A 7,172-nucleotide genomic window follows, 5' to 3' on the forward strand; every position below is an offset into this window, starting at 1 on the left:
ATCTACCATCTGTAGAATTAAGTATTTTGTTCAATGTATCTTACAATTCTGCCAAGTTGTGTGAATTTAAATGTGGCAAAGCGACCTAACCATGAGGTTTGTAGTTTCTTAATCGACACAATCGTCCTCAGCTGACTGAAGTAATCAGAACACTTAAAGGACTGGTTCTGGCTGAAATTTAAAGTTTTGCTATTGATTTTGAAGACAACATTCCAGAACAGATCTGGAATGTTTGACAGGATCCAATGAGTGTTTCCATGTTAGTTTTCAAGCCAACATAATAATAATGGATTGCATTTATATAGCGCTTTTCTAGACACTCAAAACGCTTTACAATTTCACTATTCATTCACTCTCACATTCACACACTGGTGGAGGCAAGCTACAGTTGTAGCCACAGCTGCCCTGGGGCAGACTGACAGAAGCGAGGCTGCCATATCGCGCCATCGGCCCCTCTGGCCAACACCAGTAGGCGGTAGGGTGAAGTGTCTTGCCCAAGGACCCAACGACAGACAGAGCTGGGGATTGAGCTGGCAACCTTCCGGTTACAAGATGAGCTTCCCAACCCCCTGAACCACGGTCGCCCCAAACCCCAAACATGGATGAGAAGTTATCAAAATACTTAGTTATGTCAAAGAATAGAGTGCTCATGCCCGTACACTGCTGTGGGACTTTTTTCTCCGCGTGTTTGACGTGTGTTTGACTGTGCGTAAAAGCTACTGTAGTGTGCCTGACGTCACCCTGGGAACAATGAGGTGGTTTTCCTGTTTTACTCCAGAGCGTTAACTCTTCTTTCCCCCATAGGCGGGCAGACGACAAGGAAAGGAATGCAGCAGATTCAGGGGGGTCCGTGTAACAGGGAGCCAGGGAGGACAGGGAAAGCGACTCCCAAGTAGCATGATTCATTCCCTCTTCTCTCTTTTGAGTGTATTTAAACGTTAAGATTATTGCTGGCATGCCAGACTCAGAGAGGAACATTCTGGAAAAGCCAGAGATGGATGAAAAAGAGAGGAACAGAGAGCAGGATGTGTGGCTGTGGTGGTTGGGATACCCAATAAAAGAGTGCAAATAACTATTGGATATACACTGTTACACCGTAGCAATGCAAGGGCTTCAAGTCAGACAGTGGCAGATTTATACAGACCCAGCTGAAATTAATTAGTGCAGAGCACTGGTCTGCATGAGAGACTTTTGGAGACCACAATGGGATTGGCATGTTCACAGTCTAGCATGCCATAGCTACAATCTGTCATGGTAATCCAAAGACTGAAAACACACATCACAGGACCTAAAAGTTCCTTCTCAGTTTCAGGAGTTTAGAACCCAATAGATATCCACCCAGACGGTCCAGTGTTGATCAAGGGAAAATAGTGGGTCTAATGGCAAAATTTTCCCTCCATATAATGATGATTATATACAGGAAGGCATAACTGTTTCTGTTATTCTTGGACAAGGTTTGAATTCCATTAGCTTAAAGGAATCATTAAGAATGTGGTAAAGGAGCCATGTGGTTGTTTTTCATAATTCAGCTGATGGAGGAATCCAAACAGTCGGTGCTTAGTGGAGCCTGATTGGCTTGCTGTAGAATACCAGAATTGGCAGGTCAACCTCTGACGCCCTTTGCTTTTCACAGATGTGAGCAGGTTCACCCTGAGCACATGTGACAGATGTGAAAAGGTCTCGAAAAGTTGAGGAGAACCTTGTACTACCTGTAACATCGGTTAGTGTGACCAGTTTGGTGATGGGTCAGCGATGGTCTAGGTAGGCATATCCATGGAGGGGCACACATAGGGTGCCGTAGCCTGACCTCTACAGGTTAGGCTACTGCACCCTAACTGTGTCAAGATGAAATTCTTTGGATCCAGTGTCAAACACTACACAGGTGCAGTGGTTCCTGGGTTCCTACTAGTGCATGACAATCCTCAGCTTCCTGTGGGAAGAGCATGGAGGCAGTCGCTGTAAGATGAAGGAATTGATACCATGGACTAGTCCCCACACTGGCCTGACTTAAATCCAACAGAACACCTCTGGGACATTATGTTTTGAGTTCCATGAACTTAAAGTTGCTCCAATGATATTTCAGTAGCTTGAAAGCATTTAGCTTCATGTGCAGAAGGTGGTCATTGTCCATAGCATTAACCATGGACAATGACCATGGTTAGCCATGCTCATTTGGATGACCTCTGGGTCAGCTGATGGAGGAATCTTAACAGTATGTTGACTGAAATTGAATTCAAATAGCACTTGTTTTATACACTATAAGGATGGAAGGAGAACCTACACAGTACCCCTACAGGAACTTTTATGACATTCATTGTGAATTGGTTCCTCTTTGTGGCTATAACAGCTTCCACTCTTTTGGGAAGTTTTCCTACTGGATTTTGGAGTGTTCCTGTGGGAATCTTCTGCCTATTCATCCTGAAGAGCATTTGTAAGGTCAGACTTTGATGTTAGACGAGAGAGCCTGACTCACAGTCTTCATTCTAGTTTGTCCCAAAGGTACTTTATAGGGTTGATGTCAGAGATCAGTGTAGTCCTATAAAGTTCTTACAAATAAAACTTATCCAGCAATACATTGCCATTAACAGAAAAGTGCCTTCCTTAAAAACTCCCACAATGTCTAAAGCATTAAGATTTCCCTTCACTGGAACTAGGGGCTCAAACCAACTCTGGAAAAACAACCGAATACCATTACAGAATTCAGCGATAGAGGTGTGTCACCCAGTACTGCTGCTGCCCATACTTACTATATCAAGCATATTCTGTAATGAATCGTGTAACAGTTGCATTTTGGCCTTGTTCTATTGAAAAAGAAAGTTTGGAATTTTGTGGCAAAATCAATGCAAACTGAGAGAGTAAAGGGAAATTTAATAAGGATGTAGCTCGCAGTGAGGCTGCAAACATTTCAGTACCTGTAGGTGAGTTAAAGACTCAATTTCCACGTTGTAATTTAAGACAGACTTTTGTTTGTTTGTTTGTTTCTTAGAATGCATGTCTTTTTGGAGCAGACTCATTTGTGGAAGAAATACAAACTTGGAGAAGGCTTTAAATTATTTGTTAAAAAGTTTGTTAAGGTGTCAGCTAATTTGCTAAAATGCCAGCTAAAGCAATTAGATGCTGCCAAAAGGCAAAATATAGCATCCAGTTGCAGGGATGGCTATTCAGCCTCCTCTGGAAGAATTCCTCTGCAAAGCACTAAACCCCCAATTTTGTCCCAGAGGTCACAAGTAGCACTCAGTATTGTAGCTTGCTGCCATCTGTTTTAAGTGTATGTGTGTGTGTGAGAGATGGAGAGAACAGGTGAAAAAGAGGCAAATTGTAAAGCACTTTGGGTAAAAGCACTACATAAATGCAGCCACGGGGCACTGCGGATGCTGCTTGCTCTCTCAGAGTGTCCTAACCTGACAGTTTGGTTGCTTACAGCACTTATGAGTAAGAGATAAAAGCACTTGAATTATAAGATGAATCGAGATGAAACCTTGAATGAATGTGTGAATTGCAATCAGCTGATGTAGTTAGTAGGGTAACAGTGACGGGAAGTGAAGCGTCAGCTCCAAAGCTGTGATTATACACAGAAACACTTTAGATTAAATATTAGATTAATGTCTTTAGTTTACACTTTTAATGCAAAATATATTGAAAAGTTGTTATCCACCAGAATTATGCTGTAGAAGTGTAAAAATGTAAAATATATGCTAAATGTAATAAAGTACAGGGACAATGAGAAGAACATATAACAATAATATCGTAGTTTATGAAAATGCTACCTACAGACATGTTGAGTTCAGCGCATCAGTAACAGGCTTAATGCTGAGATTACTGAAAGTCCAATAAAAAGAGTAGAGAAACATCATAATGGACCTCATGAACTGGTTAAAGCACAACCTTAAACTCTCACAACATAGTAAAAGCTGACACTCCTAACCTGAAAGCAAATCAAACATTATCAAAGCACAGTAGATTACCATAAACAGCCCGTTAGAATATAGAAATCTGGATTAATTCTGCGTGCCAGGAGATGTGCTCATTTATGCACAGTCACATTCCCTCATGTGCACACGCACACACAAACTAAGCGAGGGTCTTATAAACATTTCACAGGGAGAAGAAGAAGCACACACATGGAATTTGGACGCTTTATTTGGGCATGATGGGAGAAGGGAAGGGCCTGAGCTGACTGGGAGAGGGGTAGAAATGTAATGTCTCGTGAAAGAGGAATCCCTCACACTAAAAATAACTGAATACAGTCAGATATTTACTGTACGGTGGGCTTTACAGTTTATACTGGCTCCAGTTCATCTGACACCTAGGCTAATAGGCTACTTCTGGGCACATTTATTGTGTGTCATGTGGATGGATGACTAAAGAGTCTTGGTTTAGGGATAATGGTGTCACAATTTCATAAACTCAGCGGAGAAGTATTGCAGTAATGTGCTTTTGTATTTACAGTATTTTAGTCAGTCGTATTTTGTGACTGGACATTTTTTCACTTTAAGCAATCAGTCCTCTCGACAAAGGAGCAATTTTAAGTGCTCGGTGAGTTAGTTTACAATTTCCAAGGCGACTGAAACATACTGTACATGCATGGCCCAGTTCAGAGAAAGTATTTCAAAGTCAGTGGATACATCATCGGACAAACTTCTTTGGGGTGGGGTGTCTTGGATGGTTAAAGAGATCTGGGTGGATTATAGAGATATGCTCTGAAGGCGCGAGGTTGAGAAAAAGTCCCGAGTCACAAAAGTCGACGAGGTGCAGACAGAGAGTTTAAAGGGGCTTAAAACTATTAAGAAAGAAAGATGCAAAAATACAGAATGGGAGGGAAAGAGGAGATTAGTGCAGTTTCTGAAACTCAGAAGGGCATTTCCACTGGAAGCTGTTTGTCCCTCCACCCACCGACCCCTCTCCCAGCTCCTCTTGGGTCTGGCTATTTATGGTAGAAGCCCTCAAGATCCTACGTAAGTCTGAGGACTTCTGAAGGCTGAGTTCATGGCATCATAATTCCAACCTGTCACTAGAGTAGGAGAGGAAGCTCTAAACATACCTGGATTTGGTCAACAAGCCCTCAGGCGTCAGCTCAGACCTATTCAATCAGTCCTGTCATATTCTTGCATACGTGTCTCTGGTACTTTCAAAAATAAAATGTTGAACAAAATGTTTTACCTGACTCAGGGACTTTCAGCACTCTGTTTATGTTTGCACTAGATAGTGAAAGTTGTTGCCACTTCAACAGCTTTCACTTTTTACGAGCCAGTATAGCAGTGATCATCACAGTACTCGATTCTTTAGCTCCTTTCAGTACTTAGGCTCTGACTGACACCTAAAAAGATGAACAGTTTTTCAATGGAACTGTCTTCAATCTCCATATTTCATACACAATTCACCTCCACTGGTTTTACTTTTTCCATGCTGGTGTACCTGACACTTACAGTGCTCAGGACTGTGCTCAGTTCTACTGCTGCTGCTTTTAGTGGTTACACCTTAAGAGAGCTGTGCATTAACAAATGCCCACAGACCCCAATGAACTGAAGCAACATTGTAAAGAAGAGCGAGCGAAGATTCCTCTTATAAAGTCATCTAGAAATCCAACACTTTCAGTTACTGCTGCTAAAACTGGTTCTACAATCTATTGACTCATAAGGTGTACTTTGGATTTTGTTAAATAAATAATGACTCAGCCTAATATTGTTCATCTGAAGTTGTATATAAATACTTTAAGACTTGGTATGGACTACATTAATATTGTGTATATACATATATATATATATATATATATATATATATATATATATATATATACGGCCATCAAGCTCCCAGGCCTCTGGTAGAGGACCCGAGCTTGAAGGATAAACTGCCCGCAGGGGCGAGATGGGTGTTATATATACATATATATACAGACAAGCAGAAGAAGATAGCTGTAGCGATATGGAATGACAGCAACATCAGGAAGAAGGAACACGAGAAGCTTGAGCAGTACCAAGGGCTCAGAGAAAAACTGGAGATGATGTGGAAGGTGAAGGTAACAGTGGTCCCAGTGGTAATCGGTTGCCGTGACTCCCAAGCTAGGTGGTGGCTCCAGCAGATCCCAGGAACAACAGTCCACAAGACTGACTATATTTTTTAAATATATACATATATATAGAACCTCGAAAGAGGATGTACCTTATTCTTACAATGACTGTACGTTGCCTTTGAATGTTGAATCAAACCTTTTCAGCCTTTAGGATTTCACATTTCAACAAAAGATTAAAAAAACTCCTTCAACTCTTCCAAGGCCTTTAAAGATGCAGAGTACAAAATCTCACCCCTAGGCACTAGATGTCAGTAGATTGCAGATTACAGTCAACTGAATTTATACACAAATGAACTTGGCTGCTTCCACAAACCAGCTCCCACTCCTATCAATATTTAATGGAATATTTCTAATTTTATGAGAATGCTTAATTCTTTGGAACATGTAATTTTACACACTAATCAATGTATGTTTTGTGAGTACATTTAACTGACTGTACGTTTAACTTTCCCTCTTCATAGAGATTTAACGCTGACATTATTGACTTTTTACATCAACTGGCCTTTAATTTCCTTTACTTCTTAGCAGCTTTCAGTTATAACCCTCACCTTTATTCAGCTTTTACTCTTACACTTACATGTCCACTGCTTTCATCTCTCTTTTCAGCTAACATGTCAACTCTTTTCAGTGTTTACACTCTGAATGGCACATTCAGATCCATTCAGATCTCCAAGCGTCACCTGCACCAGATCACCTGCTGTCAGTACTTATTCTTTTCACATCAGCTGACACCTTTCCATCTATACACTTGCACTAGCACTCTAATATCTGGGTTTCTCTTTAGTTCCAGTTGTGAACATTTGCAGCCTGTCTTTATTTTCACTTGCTTTCCTCTATGTCCAGATCTTGGCTCTCACTCACATGCTAGAACAGGCCAGTGACACCTTTGACTAAAATTGCTGGTGTCAGTGAGGTGCTGCTTGTTAGCGTGTTTGTTATAAAACGATGCCCAGGCCAGGGGTTTTTAAGCACCTTGTAAAAGTGGACTCCGTTTATAGCTCCTCCAAAGTCTGGAATGTTTATTTGAGTTTTTCATTTTTTTTTTTTTAAAAATGTCTGTTTTTGTTTCTCCATGTCTGGGAAAGGTCTTCAGAATAAATTC

Source organism: Pelmatolapia mariae, linkage group LG4 (genome assembly GCF_036321145.2).
Source record: "Pelmatolapia mariae isolate MD_Pm_ZW linkage group LG4, Pm_UMD_F_2, whole genome shotgun sequence".
NCBI classification, from domain to species: domain Eukaryota; kingdom Metazoa; phylum Chordata; class Actinopteri; order Cichliformes; family Cichlidae; genus Pelmatolapia; species Pelmatolapia mariae.